The sequence below is a fragment of the Triticum aestivum genome, chromosome 3D (genome assembly GCF_018294505.1).
Source record: "Triticum aestivum cultivar Chinese Spring chromosome 3D, IWGSC CS RefSeq v2.1, whole genome shotgun sequence".
In the NCBI taxonomy this organism is placed as follows: Eukaryota; Viridiplantae; Streptophyta; class Magnoliopsida; order Poales; family Poaceae; genus Triticum; species Triticum aestivum.
In genome coordinates, this window is record NC_057802.1 from 209,461,442 (window position 1) to 209,471,635 (window position 10,194).

Sequence of the window (10,194 nt, forward strand, 5' to 3'; positions counted from 1 at the left end):
CGGCACTAGCCACCCCGCTCCTACACCTCCCTGATCACGGTAAGTTTCTCTAGTGTTTTGCTTAACAAATGCATAAAGACCTAGACTTAGCTTTATTTCCTCCAATATGCTTACCATAATGACCTAGAGTTAGCTTATTTTCCTCCAAAATGACCCATTTTACCTAGGTTAGCTTATAAATGATGCAGTTCATCCAAGTTAGCTCAAAAATGACCCATTTTACCTACATTAGCTCCTAAATGATCCATTTTACCTACGTTAGCTTTAAAATGGCCCATTTCACCTAGGTTAACTCCAAAATGACCCATCTTACCTAGGTTATCTCATAAACGATCCATTTCAACTAATTTAGCTCATAAACGATCCATTTGACCTAAGTGAGCTAAAAAACGATCCATTTCACCTAAATTAGCTCTTAAATGATCCATTTCACCTAAGTAATGCTTTAAGTAAGATGACATGATGTAGAGGGATAAACTCATGCAATATGATATAAACCCCATATTTTTATCCTCGATGGCAACAATACAATACGTGCCTTGCTGCCCCTGCTGTCACTGGGAAAGGACACCGCAAGATTGAACCCAAAGCTAAGCACTTCTCCCATTGCAAGAAAGATCAATCTAGTAGGCCAAACCAAACTGATAATTCGAAGAGACTTGCAAAGATAACCAATCATACATAAAAGAATTCAGAGAAGATTCAAATATTGTTCATAGATAATCTTGATCATAAACCCACAATTCATCGGTCTCAACAAACACACCGCAAAAGAATATTACATCGAATAGATCTCCACGTGAATCGTGGAGAACTTTGTATTGAGATCCAAAGAGAGAGAAGAAGCCATCTAGCTAATAACTATGGGCCCGAAGGTCTGAGGTAAACTACTCACACATCATCGGAGAGGCTATGGTGTTGATGTAGAAGACCTCCGTGATCAACGGCCCCTCCGGCGGAGCACCGGAAAGGGCCCCAAGATGGGATCTCATGGGTACAGAAGGTTGCGGCGGTGGAAATAGGTTTTTGCCTCCGTATCTGATAGTTTGGGGGTACGTAGGTATATATAGGAGGAAGAAGTACGTCTGTGGAGCAACATGGGCCCCACGAGGGTGGAGGGCACGCCTAGGGGGGTAGGCGCGCCCCCCTGCCTCGTGCTCTCCTGGTTGATTTCTTGACGTAGACTCCAAGTCCTTTGGATCACGTTTGTTCCAAAAATCACGTTCCCGAAGGTTTGATTCCCTTTGGACTCCGTTTGATATTCTTTTTCTATGAAACACTGAAATAGGCAAAAAACAGCCATTTGGGCTGGGCCTTCGGTTAATAGGTTAGTCCCAAAAGTAATATAAAATTGTGTAATAAAGCCCATTAAACATCCAAAACAGAATATAATATAGCATGGAACAATAAAAAATTATAGATACGTTGGAGACGTATCAAGCATCCCCAAGCTTAATTCCTGCTCGTCTTGAGTAGCTAAATGGTAAAAACATAATTTTTGATGTGGAATGCTACTTAGCATAATTTTCAATGTAATTCTCTTAATTGTGGTATGAATATTCAGATCCGAAAGATTCAAGACAAAAGTTTAATATTGACATAAAAATAATAATACTTCAAGCATACTAACTAAGCAATTATGTCTTCTCAAAATAACATGGCCAAAGAAAGTTATCCCTATAAAATCATATAGTCTGGCTATGCTCTATCTACACCACACTAGTATTTAAATCATGCACAACCCGGATGACAAGCCAAGCAATTGTTTCATACTTTTGGTGTTCTCAAACTTTTTCAATCTTCACGCGATACATGAGCGTGAGCCATGGATATAGCACTATATGTGGAATAGAATGGTGGTTGTGGAGAAGACAAAAAAAGGAGAAGATAGTCTCACATCAACTAGGCGTATCAACGGGCTATGGAGATGCCCATTAATAGATATCAATGTGAGTGAGTAGGGATTGCCATGCAACGGATGCACTAGAGCCATAAGTATATGAAAGCTCAACAAAAGAAACTAAGTGGGTGTGCATCCAACTCGGTTGCTCACGAAGACCTAGGGCATTTTGAGGAAGCCTATCATTGGAATATACACACCAAGTTCTATAATGAAAAATTCCCACTAGTATATGAAAGTGATATCATAGGAGACTCTTTATCTTGAAGATCATGGTGCTACTTTGAAGCACAAGTGTGGTAAAAGGATAGTAACATTGTCCCTTCTCTCTTTTTTTCTAATTTTTTTATTTGGCCCTTTTTTATGGCTTCTTTTTTTTCATCCGGAGTCTCATCCCGACTTGTGGGGGAATCATAGTCTCCATCATCCTTTCCTCACTTGGGACAATGCTCTAAAAATGATAATCATCACACTTTTATTTACTTACAACTCAACAATTACAACTTAATACTTAGAACAAAATATGACTCTATGTGAATGCCTCGGGCGGTGTACGGGGATATGCAATGAATCAAGAGTGACATGTATGAAATAATTATGAATGGTGGCTTTGCCACAAATACGATGCCAACTACATGATCATGCGAAGCAATATGACAATGATGGAGCGTGTCATAGTAAACGGAACGGTGGTAAGTTGCATGGCAATATATCTCGGAATGGCTATGGAAATGCCATAATTGGTAGGTATGGTGGCTGTTTCGAGGAAGGTATATGGTGGGTGTATGATACCGGCGAAAAGTGCGCGGTATTAGAGAGGCTAGCAATGGTGGAAGGAAGAGAGTGGGTATAATCCATGGACTCAACATTAGTCATAAAGAACTCATATACTTATTGCAAAAATCTACAAGTTATCAAAGCAAAGTATTACGCGCATGCTCCTAGGGGGATAGATTGGTAGGAAAAGACCATCTCTCGTCCCCGACCGCCACTCATAAGGAAGACAATCAATAAATAAATCATGCTCCGACTTCATCACATAACAGTTCACCATACGTGCATGCTACGGGAATCACAAACTTTAACACAAGTATTCCTCAAATCCACAACTACTCAACTATCATGACTCTTATATCACCATCTTCATATCTCAAAACAATTATCAAGCATCAAACTTCTCATAGTATTCAACACACTCATAAGATAATTTTTACTAATCTTGAATGCCTATTACTTTAGGACTAAATTTTCAATTTAAGCAAATTACCATGCTGTTTTGTAGGACTCTCCAAATAATATAAGTGAAGGATGAGAGAACAATAGTTTCTATAAAACAAATCCACCACCATGCTCTAAAAAATATAAGTGAAGCACTAGAGAAAAAACTATATAGCTCAAAAGATATAAGTGAAGAACATAGAGTATTCTAATAAATTCCGAATCATGTGTGTATCTCTCAAAAGGTGTGTACAGCAAGGATGATTGTGGTAAACTAAAAATCAAAGACTCAAATCATACAAGACGCTCCAAGCAAAACACATATCATGTGGTGAATAAAAATATTGCTCCAAGTAAAGTTACCGATGGAAGTAGACGAAAGAAGGGATGCCTTCCGGGGCATGCCCAAGCTTTGGCTTTTTGGTGTCCTTAGATTATATTGGGGTGCCATGGGCATCCCCAAGCTTAGGCTCTTTCCACTCCTTGTTCCATAATCCATCAAATCTTTTACCCAAAACTTGAAAACTTCACAACACAAAACTTAACAGAGAATCTCGTGAGCTCCGTTAGCGAAAGAAAACAAAACACCACTTCAAGGTATTGTGATGAACTCATTATTTATTTATATGGGTGTTAAACCTACTGTATTCAAACTTATCTATGGTTTATAAACTATTTTATTAGCCATAGATTCATCAAAATAAGCAAACAACACACGAAAAACAGAATCTGTCAAAAACAGAACAGTCTGTAGTAATCTGTGACTAACGCAAACTTCTGGAACTCCAAAAAATCTACCAAAATAGGAAGACCTAGAAAATTTGTTTATTGATCAGCTTCAATTGGAATCAGTATTTTATCACGTTTTGGTGATTTTTAACAATTGTTTTCATGAATAGAAAGTTTCAGAAATTTTCAGCAAGATCAAATAACTATCATCCAAGAAGATCCTATAGGTTTAACTTGGCACAAACACTAATTAAAACATTAAAAAAATCTAACCAGAGGCTAGATCAAATATTTATTACTAAACAGAAGCAAAAAGAAAAAAAAAACTAAAATAAAATTGGGTTGCCTCCCAACAAGCGCCATCGTTTAACGCCCCTAGCTAGGCATAAAAGCAAGGATAGATCTAGGTATTGCCATCTTTGGTAGGCAATCCATAAGTGGCTCTCATAATAGATTCGTAAGGTAATTTTATTTTCTTTCTAGGGAAGTGTTCCATGCCTTTCCTTGATGGAAATTGGAATCTAATATTCCCTTCCTTCATATCAATAATTGCACCAATCGTTCTAAGGAAAGGTCTACCAAGAATAATAGGACATGAAGGATTGCAATCTATATCAAGAACAATGAAATCTAAGGGCACATAGTTCCTATTTGCAACAATAAGAACATCATTAATTCTTCCCATAGGTTTCTTAATAGTGGAATCCGCAAGGTGCAAGTTTAAAGAGCAATCATCAAATTCACGGAAACCTAGCAAATCACATAAAGTTTTTGGAATCGTGGAAACACTAGCACCCAAATCACAAAAAGCATAGCATTCCTCATCTTTAATTTTAATTTTAATAGTAGGTTCCCACTCATCATAAAGTTTTCCAGGGATAGAAACTTCCAACTCAAGTTTTTCTTCATAAGATTGCATCAAAGCATCGACGATATGTTTAGTAAAAGCTTTATTTTGGCTATAAGCATGAGGAGAATTTAGCACGGATTGCAACAATGAAATACAATCTATCAAAGAGCAATTATCATAATTAAATTCCTTGAAATCAAAAATAGTGGGTTCATTAATATCTAGAGTTTTGATCTCTTCAATCTCACTTTTCCCAATTTTAGCATCAAGATCTAAAGACTCTGAATTTTTGGAACCCCTTCTAGGTAAAGGTGGCTCATATTCAGTCCCATCATTATCAATATTCATATTGCAAAACAAAGATTTAATAGGAGACACATAAATAACTTTCAGATCTTCATCTTTATTCTCACAAAAATTCTCCGGTTTAGCGGCCATCTTATTAACTAAGGTGGCTTGCTTATCCGAAATTTTAGCTATTAATTTTTCGAGATGAGCAATCTGAGATTTCAAACCATAAAATTCCTTAGACATGTCATCGAGCTCTTTATTCATGTATCCCATAAAGCTTTTTTGTTCCTTAAGCTCGTTTCAAAAGAAATTATTATGCTCAAATTGTAAAGTCATAAAACTTGTAACGTTGCTTTCGATCTCTTCTAACTTTTTAAGGTGAAGATCACCAAATCTAGGTAGAGCCATCGTGACAAACAAGCAAACCAACACACGAGCAAACAAGAAGCAAGCGAAAAAGAGGCGAACAGAAAAGAGAGGGCGAATAAAACTGCAAGGGTGAAGTGGGGCAGAGGAAAACGAGAGGAAAATGGCAAATAATGTAATGCGAGGGATAAGAGTTTGTGATGGGTACTTGGTATGTCTTGACTTGACTTGACTTGGCGCGAATCGCCCCGGCAACGACGCCAGAAATCCTTCTTGCTACCTCTTGAGCACTGCGTTGGTTTTCCCTTGAAGAGGAAAGGGTGATGTAGTAAAGTAGCGTAAGTATTTCCCTCAGTTTTTGAGAACCAAGCTATCAATCCAGTAGGAGATCACGCACGAGTCCCCCGCACCTACACAAACAAATAAGAACCTCACAACCAACGCGATAAAGGGGTTGTCAATCCCTCAACGGTCACTTACGAGAGTGAGATCTGATAGATATGATAAGATAATTTTTTTGGTATTTTTATGATAAAGAGAAATAAAGATGCAAAGTAAAATAAAAGGCAAAAGAAATAACTAAGTGTTGGAAGATTAATATGATGGAAAATAGACCCCGGGGCCATAGGTTTAACTAGTGGCTACTCTCAAGAGCATAAGTATTACGGTGGGTGAACATATTACTGTCGAGGAATTGATAGAATTGAGCATATTTATGAGAATATCTTGGTATGATCATGTATATAGGCATCATGTCCGTGACAAGTAGACCAACTCCTGCCTGCATCTACTACTATTACTCCACACATCGACCGCTATCCAGCATGCATCTAGAGTATTAAGTTCATAAGAACAGAGTAATGCTTTAAGTAAGATGACATGATGTAGAGGGATAAACTCATGCATTATGATATAAACCCCATGTTTTTATCCTCGATGGCAACAATAAAATACGTGCCTTGCTGTCACTGGGAAAGGACACCGCAAGATTGAACCCAAAGCTAAGCACTTCTCCCATTGCAAGAAAGATCAATCTAGTAGGCCAAACCAAACTGATAATTCGAAGAGACTTGCAAAGATAACCAATCATACATAAAAGAGTTCAGAGAAGATTCAAATATTGTTCATAGATAATCTTGATCATAAAGCCACAATTCATCGGTCTCAACAAACACACCGCAAAAGAATATTACATCGAATAGATCTCCACGAGAATCGTGGAGAAATTTGTATTGAGATCCAAAGAGAGAGAAGAAGCCATCTAGCTAATAACTATGGACCCGAAGGTCTGAGGTAAACGACTCACACATCATCGGAGAGGCTATGGTGCTGATGTAGAAGCCCTCCGTGAGCAATGCCCCCTCCGGCGGAGCGCTGGAAAGGGCCCCAAGATGGGATCTCACGGGTACAGAAGGTTGCGGCGGTGGAAATAAGTTTTTGGCTCCGTATCTGATAGTTTGGGGGTACGTAGGTATATATAGGAGGAATAAGTACGTTGGTGGAGCAACATGGGCTCCACGAGGGTGGAGGGCGCGCCCAGGGGGTAGGCGCGCCCCCTGCCTCGTGCTCTCCTGGTTGATTTCTTGACGTAGATTCCAAGTCCTCTGGATCACGTTTGTTCCGAAAATCACGTTCCCGAAGGTTTCATTCCGTTTGGACTCCGTTTGATATTCTTTTTCTGCGAAACACTGAAATAGGCAAAAAACAGCAATTTGGGCTGGGCCTCCGGTTAATAGGTTAGTCCCAAAAATAATATAAAAGTGTGTAATAAAGCCGATTAAATATCCAAAACAGAATATAATATAGCATGGAACAATAGAAAATTATAGATACGTTGGAGACGTATCAGCACACAAGGAAGTGCCACCTTATTACGTGGAAAAAAATTGATTCCCCCTGCTAGCTGGGACCCACCAGATTTGGAGGCTGACTTGTGGGCCTACTAAGTTGACACGTACGCAGGGCTTTGTCAACTTAGTCAATAAACGATTCGACCTACACTGACCGTTGGATGTTAATCCAACGGCCAAGCTGCGTCTTCAACCTCTGGTCTTCTTGCTCCAGCCGCCGAAACCTGCGCCCGTCGTACCGCCTACTCCAGCACGTGGCCAGCTATGCTGCCGTGCAGGCCTCATCGCCCGACCATACTACTCTTGGCCAGGCCTTCCCTCTACTCACCCACAACCCCTATTATTCTCCAGCGATGGCAGCCTTACACCGCAGCCAAACCAGTGAACCCTCGTACTCCCCTCCACGTGGGCATCCACCTGCCTCGTCTTCCCTGGCTTAGCGTCGTTCCCTTCCTAGGCCTCGCTGTCGTCCACCGCCTGGGTGCTGTCCGCACGACGTGGTCAACGAATGACCCACCAGCTACATCATCGCACACAAGGAAGTGCCTCCATATTGGGCGCGAAAAAATGAATCCTCCACCTGATAGCTCGGACCCACCATCAATAACTTCACACACAAGGAAGTGCCTCCTTATCCTCCATGACAGCCGGGACTCACTTGGTCGAAGCGTACATAGCGTTGTCGCGAACGTGTACGAACATACTAGTCGATCCGTATCTCTGCAACGATGAACTGTGGCCGAGCAAGCAGCGGCACATGTATTAGTAGAGCCCCCGACGTAGCACTTGAGACAGTCCCTTCTAAACCGTGTACACGTACGTACAACCACATGCCAAAAAATACGGCCACATACGTACATACGGGCGAGGTCTCGAACGCGTACTCACGCATACGTACAGCCAGGGCTCGTGTACATGGAGAGGCAATGGACGGCAGCAACGGCGTCCTGTTCATCGGGCAGCCAACCGGCTGGGTCGGAATGGAGAAACAACATCATGTTCATCGGGAGGAAACATACTGGCTCAAAATGCATCTTGTTCAATGGGAGCCAAGTGGCTTGGATGGAACAACCGAAACGAGGTCTGGCGTACCGCAGTACGGAGGAAACGGACTTCTGTCCGACCGTCTATGGTCAAAACGGGGGTCCTGTTCATCGGGAGGGGTGTGGCGTACCGCAAAACGGAGGAAACGGACTTGTGTTGCAGCGCTACGATCGAAACGGGGGTCCTGTTCATCGGGAGGGGTGTGGCGTATCGCAAAATGGAGGAAATGGACTTGCTTTGGAGCGCTACCATCGAAAAGGGGGTCCTGTTCATCGGAGGGGTGTGGCGTACCGCAAAACAGGACTCCACGGTCGACTTCCTTCAGCCTCCACCTGCACTGTTCATCCATCGCGTCTTCGTCCTGCCTCCACCAGCTACTGTTCATCCACGGGCTACTGTTCATTCAGCCCTCCACCGGATACTGTTCAACTAGCCCTCCACGGGGTCATGTTCATCTAGCCTCCACCGGCTACTGTTCAAGCAGCCCCCCACGGGGTCCTGTTCATCCACCCCAACCGGCTCGATCGTGGTCCTATTCATCCAGCGGCAACGGCCTCTACTACCACGGGGTCCTGTTCATCCAACCCCCACCGAAACTGTTCATCCAACCCCCAACAACAGTCACTATTCATCAAGAGGCAGCAGGTTCGATCGGCTTCAGTTAGCAGCAGTAGCGAAGGAATCGCTTGGGTTCAGTTAACAACCAAGGGATCGATCGCTCGGGTTCAGTAACGTAGCTAGTGAAATTGCTCGGGTTCAGTAAGCGAACACCTCGCTCGGGTTTAGTTAGAGCCCAACGCCTCACACACATGCGCGTACGTGTACGACAGAAATGCGCAAACCTCCGTGCATCACTCGGCCCCGACCACCCACCGTAACCGGGAACTCCCCGATATTTCCTCGTCCTCGCTTCTACCACGGTTTTTTCCGTCATGGACGGCCCAAAGAATGTCATGCAGCTGTGTCTCCGGCCCGCCCAAGATGAAAAGCTCATATTATGTCATGATTTTTTGTCATAAAAGTAGGAGCCCACCACATCTATGATGATAACGGGTTTCGTCACAATTATCATCATAGAAGTGTCATAAGCATGATAGAAAAAATTTGTTCGGGCCAAAATGTCACGGATGTGTATTTTTTTTGTAGTGAGTGAGCCGCCCCCACACTCACACGCGTGAGCCCTTTGTAAGAATCACGTAATTGCATGACATCTCGCCACCAAAAAGATCCACATAAATCAGCCGCATGTGGTATTCTGTTTTCATAGTACGTGGACCAGACCAGGTTGCACCATTGGTGTAACGCCCCGAATCCGATGCGCCAGGTGTCTCCCAGTTATTCGTCATTGTTGCCATGTCATTTGCTTGCGTGTTGCATTTTGTCATGTCATCATCTGCATTGCATCCTCATGTTTTCAAAACTTGCATCCGGTCTTTTTCCCCATTGTCCGTTTCGCGTTCTGACACTCTCACACGCACCCGTTGCACCTCTTAGGCCTTGTTTCGTGAGTGTCTTAAAAATGTTCTTGGAATGGGATAAAACTTGACGTGCGGTGTTGTTTTAGAGTAGGTAGACCACCTGTCAATTTTCATCGCATTCGGAGTCCGTTTGACGCCTCAACGGTTATCCGCGTAGCCCGAAACCCTTCTCTTTGCAGCCCAGCTCCCCTTCATCACACCCCTTTAGCCCATCCAAACCCCCTCCATGCTCTCGGTTGTTGGATCATGATCGTGTGGGCGAAAAACGCACCTCATTTGGACACTCCTAGCTCCCTCTACCTATATAAACACCTCCCCCCTTCAAAATGGCAGTCTAAACCCTAGCCCCGCTCCCCTCGCGCCCCCAGACTTTTCCACCGCCATCGACGGACATGTCCGCCGCCGCCTCCCGACCTATCACGGCGCGCCACGTGTCCCCACCGGCCTCCTCTCTCTCCCCGCGCCGCC